The sequence below is a fragment of the Gracilinanus agilis genome, chromosome 3, assembly GCF_016433145.1.
Source record: "Gracilinanus agilis isolate LMUSP501 chromosome 3, AgileGrace, whole genome shotgun sequence".
Lineage (NCBI taxonomy): Eukaryota > Metazoa > Chordata > Mammalia > Didelphimorphia > Didelphidae > Gracilinanus > Gracilinanus agilis.
The window spans coordinates 450,143,005-450,153,570 of record NC_058132.1 but is presented as its reverse complement, the minus strand read 5'-3'; the positions used below and the strand labels follow the sequence as shown (position 1 = coordinate 450,153,570).

Below are 10,566 nucleotides of genomic sequence, written 5' to 3'. Positions count from 1 at the left end.
CAAAAGTCATCATTGGCTTAAATTAAATATTTCATTTCTAATATTTCATTGTGGAACATAGGGTACCTCGTTAGGTCACAATATCTATACAATATATCATGCAGAGATATTTTCAGATGGCACTTATTAATGTGATAATGAAATTAAATCTACCCTGCCCATCTTCAGATTTAATCACCAAAGGTGAAAACATCCCCACTTAACTCACAAGTTGGGTGGTCTGTGACCCATGTGTGTTAGAATGAGTGACAAATCAGAATTTACTGACTGCCTCCTTGGCAGTCCTAAGAAAAGCTTCTGTTGTGATTAGACATGTAAACTAAGAGGAGGACACAAGAAGTGATGCAAAAGAAGCCCCTTTAAAAATAGACCTTAGTGAGCTGGGCTCTCTCTTCTGGTTTGTGAACAGGACCTAAAAGAGTTCTTCTGATTCATGAACGGGACCTGAAGGAGGCTTCTTGTTCATGACATGGACCTGGGACCCTGAGACCTTGGTGTGACTGTTCTTAAAGCTTTCTCTAAGAACTACATGTGGTGAGTGAAGAAGGCTGATTCCTTTAACCTCCCAGGAAATATTAGCCTCCAAGAAGCTCCTTTGATTGGGAGAAGCCCTTGTGGCTAAAACCCTTGTTAATTAACTTTTAGGCTTTGGCTGGGCCTCTAGAGCCCTGCCAGAGTAAACCCTAGATTTAAATACAACATCTTACTCTTACCTTCTTCTCATCTCCCTACTTCCACTCTCTCCTATATTTTGTAAATAAATTTCCATAAAAGTCATTTTAACTTGAGATTATTCTTTATTTGGGGACTGATAATTACTCAATCCCCTGGCAACCAACCTTTTAATATTCAACCAAAAAACCCCTTTTCCCCCTTACATTAATCATTTTGGACATTGAGAATTGTCTCTGGCACAGCCAAGTCTCTCCTGAAAGATCTGAAGATTTCATTAAATTATAGATGAACAATTTCCAACTTCACTTGAGGAACTTTTACTTTTTTTCTTATTTTTCTCAGGACACCAAGAACTTCTTTGTTTCTCAGGCTGTAGATAAGTGGGTTTAATAGAGGAATTATAATTGTGTAAAATAAGGAATACATCATGTCCTGATCCTTGGCAACATCAGATCCAGGACACACATACATTATCAAAAGGGTGCCATAGAATAAAGACACAGAGAGCAAATGTGCACTACAGGTGGAAAAGGCTTTGCTCCTGCCCTTTTCAGACTTAATTCTCAGGATGGAAAGAAAGACATATATGTATGAGACCAAGATTGTCATAAGAGTAAAGGAGTGTATAAAGAGAGAAAAAATGAAAGCCAGTAGAGAATTAAGAGATGGGTCAATACAGGAAATCTTAAACAATAGTAAAAATTCACAATAGAAATGATGTATTATATTTGATCTACAGAAGGTTAATCTAAATAACAAACCCACATGGATCATGAGATGAAGAAATCCAATTGTATATGAAGCAATCACCAGTTGGCTGCAAAGTAGACATCCTCACTGGATATAACAGAGGTTTACATAAGGCTACATAGCGATCACATGCCATCACTGCCAAAAGTAAGCATTCTGTCGTTGCACTGACACCAAAAAAGTAAAACTGGGCCATGCATTCTAAAATGGATATAGATTTATCTTTGGATAAGAAGTTCATGAGCATCTTAGGGGTCACTGAAGAGGAAGTCCAAGCATCTGCAAAAGCTAAACTACTCGGGAGTATGTACATGGGTGTGTGAAGGTGAGAGTCCATCCAAACAAGCACAACCAGACCAATATTCCCCACCATGGTTGTGAGGAAGATCACTAAACATATGGGGAACAGTAGGAGCTGAATTTCTGGGTGATCTGTAAGACCTGTGAGAACAAACTCTGTCACCAGTGTCATATTCTCCTCCATCATGATCCCATTGTGGAAGCTAACTGAAAGAAGAGATGAAAAATAAAGAAGACATTTACCAACAACTCTATGAAATAATTTTTTCCTGCTCTTGATGCCCTGTTATCAGCATGTCTTCAGCTTTAATTTTCCTTCTTTTAAAAAAGAAGTTTTTAGAATAATTATTCTCTTCCTTTCTGGGATTAGAATAAAATAAAAGAAATCTGAGAGACACCATAACTTTAAAAGAGGATATTTAGGAATTCTTTAATGTAAAGATTAAAGAAAAATGGAACTTAACAAACATTTCTCCATCATTCTGGATTTTGTGAACAGTGCATTTTATGCATTCTTTGATGTTTCCATATCTCATTTAAGATTTAAATTCCAATTCATATATATTAATTTAGTCAAATCTTAATGACCCTAAGACATTATTATGCCAATTTTATGAATGAGTAAACAGAGTGTGAGAGTTTGTGTTAGGACTGCAATTTGATCCCAGGTCTCCCTCATTCCTGGTCCAGTATTATATCCCCTATGGCTGGATATGGTGGTGCCCACCTATAATATCTGCTGCTTAGGGAAGCTGAAGATGGTAGACTGCTTGAGCTCAGGAATTCTGAGCAGCACAATGGCTAAAATCAATGAGGTGTCTGCACTAAATCTGCATTATTATAAGCCCACAGAAGCCAAAGACCATCAGGCTACCTGAGGAGAGGAGAACCATTTCAGGAAAAAAAACAGGAATATGTCAAAGCTTCCATGTTGAACTTTTATGGGACTGAGTCCTTGAATGAGCACAGCACCTCTCAGTTTAGTGAGATAGGGAGACTTAGTCTCAGGGGAAAACATCAAAATAAAAACTGACATTGCTAAGTTTATTATAATGAAGGAATTGATATAGACCTCTACTCAATTCCAAATCAATGGGGATGAGTCATGCTCTTAATTTCAAACTCTGCTCTATGAACATAATCCAATAATTATTATGCTTTGGGAGCGTGTTAAGATAGAATATGTAGTACAGCTAAGTGACTCTTTAGATAGAAAGCCAATCTTAGAAATGAGGATTTCTGGGTTCAAATGTGATTTCAGACACGTCCTATCTTTATGAGGCTGGGAAAGTGTCAAAAGCTATCCAGCAGCTCCAGGAGTCTGGAAAGGTATATGGTTTATGTGAGAAAGAATAATGCAGAAGCTTGGAACTATCAGTCAAGTACATTACCTCATGACTGCTCCAAAAAGCCTCTGAGCTTTCTTTATTTTATACATTTTTCCAAGAACAGCTTCTTACAAAGCACAATTGAAATTACAGCTGTATAGTAACACCCAAGGTTAAAGAATTACCTCACATACATACTTTTTCCCATGTAGATTATGCTAGATGAAGCTGTGTCCAAGGTTAAGAGATGATTCTTACTTTATCTCAGTTTTATTTTAGTAAAAATCTCCATACTTCCAAAGGTATGTTAAAGAATGAGGCTTTAAGATTGTGGCATGTATTTTATCATGGGAAAGTACCTAAGTGTGAGTGGAATTTCCCTGAGTCTGCCATTCCATGTCCTTGGGATGTCTGGAGCAGCTGTTCTCTGCTGAGCAAAAAAAGGCTGTTAACTCATTAGATGCTGGGTTACTATAGGGTACTTAGAAGCTTTCTATAAAACTTGAGGCTATCCTAAAAATTAAATTAATATGCTTTCAATAATAAAAGGAGTTACAGAGATGGGGTCAAATTTTTTTTGGATAATCCATCCATTCTGTGACCTGATTTTCAAGCCACAAAAACAAGCACAGGACTTTACCAAAACTGTGTTGAAACCTAGTATCAATTCCAAAAGTAAGGATTTTTTTTCCTCTTTTAAAAAACATTTTATTTTCTCAATTGCAAGTAATACTTTTTAATAAATGTTAAATCTCTAAAAATATTTGCAAAGACGTGATAATATTACTTTCAAGTCCATGCTGAACAGACATCTACTCATAGTCAATTAATTCTTTAGCTTTCCATTTAAAAAATTATAAAATTTAGAGCTTAAAAAGATGAACTAGTATAAATTATTTATTTTATGCATAAGCTTGAGTCCACTTAGGTATAGTGACTGGTCCAATTCCACCTAGGTAGATTTTATGTAATTTTATTTATTTTATTACATTAACATACCCAGTTAACTCTCACTCAGCCTTCACCACATTTGAGAAGGTGTCATTTTACAAAAAGATCACTTTACATATAAAATAATGACTTACTTAATTCTAATAATCAGGTTTTCTAAAATGGAAAAGATAAGAGTTTTGAAAGGAAAAGGAGGAGAAAGAGACAGAAAGACAGGGAGAGACAGAGACAGAGACAGAGAAAGACAGAGAAAGAGAGACAGAGAGAGAGAAATTCATTCCCTGAGGATTTCCAGGCAATAGAATGTTTGGAGTTGTTTTAAAATGTTTTCTGCCTTTACATGTATAATTAGTATTCTATTTCTTGCCTTCTCAAGGAATTGGAGTGGGGTCACCTGAACAAGAGAATTTGGAACTCAAGAAAAATTTTAATGAATGGTGGAAATTTTTTAAAAGTAATTGAAATACGTTTGCCAAAAGAAATAACAATTTTTAAAAATATATCTACACACAAGCAGAGGAGCCAAATAACTTTTATTGTCATGATCCTATTAAATGTAAGGTTTTATGCTTTCATAGTTTTAAAACTCAAGACTATAATATTTCTGCTCTATAAAAATATAGAAAATTATTTAATAAATATGTTTCATAGGATGTAATGGGGATAATTTGAGGAAAGGTGTGTGGTAAAAGAGGATTTTGAAAGGAGGTTGTCAGGGACTTGCTAGGTAAGTAATATGGGTTACAGGTAGACTGGAATAAGGAGATTCAGGATATAATATGGGCTGAAGTCAGGAAGTATAGCACTGAAGGGAACAAAGATCTTCAGGGAGAGGAGGAATTAATATAAACAGGCAAAGACAGCAGGGCTTATAGACTAGGACTTAGACTTAAAGACAAACTGAGGTAAATAGACTGAACTGAAATTAACTACAGGTTTTAGTTAATTTCACAGGAAGGGACTTGTTTTGAAGTTACACCTTCCTTCAAGATGGATACCCCGGCTTCCCTTCAAGCCCAGAGTATGTTGGTTATTTCCCTCTTCTTCCCTCTCTTACTAATTAACTGACAAATTAACTAACAGGTCTGTTGAAACACAAAAGGGTTTATTGTCTTTAAGGATGATTTGTCAGGAAAAGAGGATTGAGGAAGCCCTACCAGTTGTTTACAGAAACCTCAGGTGGGGGAAGGGAGGCAGAAATGGAGTCTGAGCAAGGTCCTGCCTTAGCTCAGCTCTCAAGGTGCTCTTGAAGTCTAAAGGGAATAAAATGATGACTAACCAATTTCTTTAGATAAAATACTGCCAAATTATAATTAAACCCCTCACAGAGTTGAACTACTCTCTAATTTACTCTCCTAATTCACTCCACAGACATTTAAGGTAAGGGAAGGAAGGTAGGAAATAAGGTAGGGAATGAAGATCCAAAGGGTTTATAAAAACTAACAATTCTTAAATAAATATTCCAAAGCTAGACTCAATTTTCAATTCTTCAGATAGGCAAGGAAGCAGCTCAGTTGGTCTGACCCTCTCTCCACGAGATTCCCAAACCAACTGAAACTCCCCTCAAGATTCTCAATTCCTAACTGATTTCAGAACTCAGCCAAAGCTTGAAAAAAACTGTCATGACCCCCTTCTCTCTGCACTACAAGAGCTTATCTTACAACAAAAGAAATTTACACAGTCTGAGGTAATTTCAGAAATAGATCAACTCTTCATTTCATGATCATTTTAACTTGCACCATTTTCTTTTGTCTTTAATAAAAGAATAAGTGATATTGACAGAGCTTTATGGTTTGCAAAGTCTTTCCCATACATTTTCTTATTTCATCCTTAGAATAATCCTCTAGAAATAGCTCCAAGGAAGGAAGCAAGAAAATATCTATTACACATTTCCTATGTGTCAGCTATTGTGGTAGGTGCTTTATAGTATCTTATTTGATCCTCTTATCAACCCTGAACCTAAGTGCTATTTTAAACCTCATTTTAAAGCTGAAGAAATGGGATCAGACAGAGATCATGACTTGCTCAGGATCTCTCTGACCAGAAATGTCTGAGAATAGATTTGAATTTTGTCTTCTGACTCCAGCCACAGGGCTCAATCCATTGAGCAACCTAGTACTAGTGATGATAATAACAACACCAACAGTATTGCTATTCCTACTTTAGAGTTGAGGTAACGAGACTGAGAAGGTTAAATAATTTGTTCATGGTCACACAGCAATAAGTGTCTGACACAGGACCTGAATACAAGACTTCCTCACAATATCTTAAAACTATATCCACCTCAGTATTCAAAGATGAGAGGTGATTGTATGCTTTGTCTTTGTACTCCCAGTGCTTGGCATCCTGCCAGACAGAACTTAATGAATGTCAATTAATTAACTGCAGACAAGACTACGGTCTTATCTATATGACACAAATTTGAGGCTGAAAAATTAAACGTTTAGTGGATAATCTCGATGCTTTTTGCATCTTTGTTCTTTGCTTAGGATTAGCAAATATTAGTGAAAGTGAAAGAATTTGTGTCCTTTTTTAAATTATCTTTGTAAAAAGTTTGGAAACTCAGAAATTATTGCACTCTTACCTGAATTCCATAAAAACCTTTGTAGACCAAAAAAAGGAACAAATACTCACTCTGGAGTTAGAAGTCCTGTGTTTAAAATCCCTTAAAATCTTACTGAACTTAGTACAATCACAACCCCCAGCCCTCAGTTTCCTCATCTATAAATGAGAAGTTTAGACGAAATGGCATGTTGGATTTCTTTCTTAAATCTATAAGTAGTTCTTTTAGTAACTAATGTAGGTTTAGGAATGGAAAAGCTAATAAAGATTCATTCCCATTATACTAATTCTCTCAGGTGACCTGAAGGGAATCATTTTTATTTACGTTCAGTTCCAAATCTGTGTATGAAGACAAGGAAATTCCCTCAGTCCCAATGAAGCACTCCCTATAGAATGGATTTAAATTTATTTTACTGAGTGCTATGAACTAATCATTAAATCATGCCAAATGCATGACATTATATAGATTAAATTATATCATTAAAAATACTCTCTTTGCTATCCAGAGTCTTTGAAGATCTGACTTCATGAATTTTCTCAGCATAGACTTGAGTTCAAGGCTTCTTTTCTTTGTATTGGTTCATTTGTAAGTATTTGGTTTGGACTGACTGGTTAGCTTTCTTAGATTGAGCATTGTGCAAATGGAGTCACCATTTTCAATTCAACCAAGAGCAGTCATCTTAGCTACCCATTACCACTCAACTCATTGTATTGAGCCATAGAATGTGAGATCAAAACTATTCCTCCTTTCTCAAAACATATTCACTTCAATATTTGGCTTAGAGTTGACATATTGAGCACAGTAAAACAGCACACAGCATATGGTAGTACTGATGCCACCAAAAAAAGATTATTGATTATTATTATTGTTGTTGTTTTAATAGGGGAATTAGGCAGGGATGTAATAAGGGAATAAGGCAATAGGGTGATATGAGACCAAAGGCTGGAGGTAATAAGGAAATTAGGGCAGAGGTAGGGTTCTAATAGTGGATAAGGCAGGCAAGGGACTAAAGGTAGAGTGAATAGGGAATAAGGCCCAGTGGATAGGGTTTTGTGGATCCCTAAGGCAGTAAAGTGGATACGGAAGGTACATTGGTGAAGGTACTAGATTGAGATGGTAGTAGAGGTAAAGGAATAACTGAGTTTAGGGAATATAAATACAGAGGTATAAGGAGTTGTAAGGGATAGGATGAGATACTTTGAGCAAACAGTTACTGCCTAGAAACACAGACTAGGACACAGGTTTGAGACAGAAACACTAAAGGGATCATACTGAGCCCTTCAGGTAGGAAGGGCACTTTTACATACAAAGGTTAGGCCCAGCCAAGAATGGCTTGAAACTGACTAGAGGGCTTTCTAGTCAGTTTCTCAGGTTCACTAAGGATGAGACTAGAGGAAGTATTGAAATTACACTTCCTCCAAAATGGACGGCTCCAGCTTCCCTCAAAACCCAGAGAGAAATTATTCTTCTCCTTTCTCCCTCTCCTATCAATCAACTAATAAACTAGCCAAAGGTTTGATTAAGTGACAAAACAAGGTTTATTGAATTTTAGGGTTGATTGGAAGGGATAGAGGATACAAGGTAACCCTAACAGCCGCCTAGAGAAAGCTTCAGGTGGGGGAGGGAGACAGGAATGTGAGACTGAGATAGGAACCTGCCAAAATCAGACCAAGGTTTTGTAGCCTATAGGGTTAGGAAAGTTGGATACAATGATTCAATAGATAATTTTTAACAAGGGTAAGCCCTACTTGACTATGGGAAACTAAACTATCAAGTTTGAAAACTAACACTCAGATCTACCCTCCTTTCAAAACTCACAGAAATTTAGGAAGGGGGAATGATGATGGGGAATAAGGGAGGTTAGGGAGAGTCAAAGGAAATAGTTAAACTAACAAAATTTAAGAGAAAAGCTGCAGAACATAGGCCAGGTTTACAATCCAAAGACAGAGCTCAGATTGACCCTCCTACTCTCCATGAGTCTCCAGGGTCAACTGACTCTCTTCAAGATTCTAAACCCTTATCAACTGTCAGAAATTCTGCAGTAAGGCTTTGCAGGGCTGACATGTACCCTATTTGCATTACAGTGTGTACTGATATTGATTGAATTTAGTGAGACAGTCTGAAGAGAGCGTATGTTAGAATCCCATTTTTCAAGGGACTTACAAATGATTTGAGAAAACAATGTTGCTACACATGAAACAATTAGAGGACAACAAAATAAAATATTTAAAGTCATTACTTTTCTTCTAAGCTTTAGACATAAATTTCCAAGAAGACACTTTCCCCTGTAGGTTCTACTAGTAAAAATAATAATAGTAAAAATAATAATGAGTTTGTATTATCTCCTTTCTGTATGTCACATACTATATTAAAGACTTTACTCATTTCATTTCATCTTCAAAAAAAACCCCTGGGATATAAGTGCTATTATTATCCCCATTTCACAGGTAAGAAAATTGAGGCAAACAGATGATTTGTTCAGATAGTTAGTAACTGTCTGAGGCTGGATTTGAATTCACATCTTCCTGATTGCAGGCCAAGTCATCTATCCTAAAAGGCACTTATGTGCCTTGACTACCCCAACTGTTGGTATTATCTTTGACTCTTTTGTTCCCTCAGTCCTTTTATATAATTATCACCTTGTTTGCTAAAATGACTTGCTCAGAGTCAAACTACTCAGTGTCTGGGACCAGATTTTAACTCAGGAAAATGAGTCTTCCTGAATTTACGTCTAATACTCTATCCACTGTTGCACCCAGTTGCTCCAAAGGAGCCAAGAGAGACTAGTAATTGAAGACAAAATATAATCTGAAAAGAGGAAAAGGCAATGAATGAAATGCATAAGTAGAAGAAATTTGCTGGAAATCAGCCAACAGCTCCAAGGGGCCTGGGAAGGTGTATGGTTTAGGTGAGAAAGAAGAGAGTCAGAGACACCGTGGATTTGCGGAAGCTTCCTATGAATCTTTATTTTTATACTTCTCTCACAGTCACACAAATGCTGGGAAAATTTTCATTTCAAAATCAAAAATAGAAAAACTCAAGGTTATACCAGTTATATAAAAGTTGGCATACAAAACGTATTTCTACATATAGATTATACCTAGTCTAAACAGTCTTCAAGGCTACCAAAACATTACTTTATCTAAGTTTTATTTTAATAAAAAGAACCTTCAACATATTTCAAAAGGTAGAGTTAAATGTGAAAACCTTTGTATTCATGGGGTTAAATTTAGTGTGAGAAAGCCATCCAGTGAGGGTATTTTGTTTTGAAATACCATGCTGTGTCCTTCAGACTCTTGAGAAAGAGAAAGAGAAAGATTAAAGCAGCTTCTGCTATTTTACTGAGGGTATGAACTATTAACTCATTAAATGCTGGTTTTTTATAGAGTAATTAGGTGATTTCTATAAAGGGAATTTTATAAGGGAATTTCTATAAGGGAATTTTTATAGGTGAATTTCTATAAAGGAATTTTATATCTATACTACAAACCTTGAGGCTATTCTAAAAATATAGATTATAATAATTTCAGTAATAAAAAGTGTTCGTCAGAAGAGAGTCACACCGAGGGGTCTGTTTGGGTTATCCATCCATCCTGTGACCTGATTTTCAGACAACAGGGGTCCATGCAGGGCTCTACCATATGCATTGACTTAATGGAAACCTGATGGGGACCCTTATTTCTCTGAGGGGTTCTCGTGCCTCTGGGCTCTCTCGACAGAAATTGTTTTCACAAGGAAAAGTATCACATTAGTCTCTGGCACTGGAGAAAATGAGGAAAAGATGACTCAAAACACAAAGATTTTACATATATAGAAGAGTGGCATGGCAAGGCCAATAAAACTTTAAATTGCTTTAATGCTTCCCATCATGTCTGCTCTCTATGTTTTTATACCCCTGTATGTTATGTGTATACACATCGTAAAATTTGGTAAGAGAAACTACTAGCCTATCTCACTGGGAAAACAGATGATTCATTATTGTTTTCTACAGAATATCTA

The 10,566-nt window shown here is 36.2% G+C and overlaps 1 pseudogene; it reads right to left on the bottom strand.

The window, feature by feature from the left end:
• Nucleotides 1-954: 954 nt before the first annotated feature.
• LOC123241694 lies at nucleotides 955-1,912 on the bottom strand (annotated as a pseudogene).
• Between the last annotated feature and the right edge of the window lie 8,654 nt (nucleotides 1,913-10,566).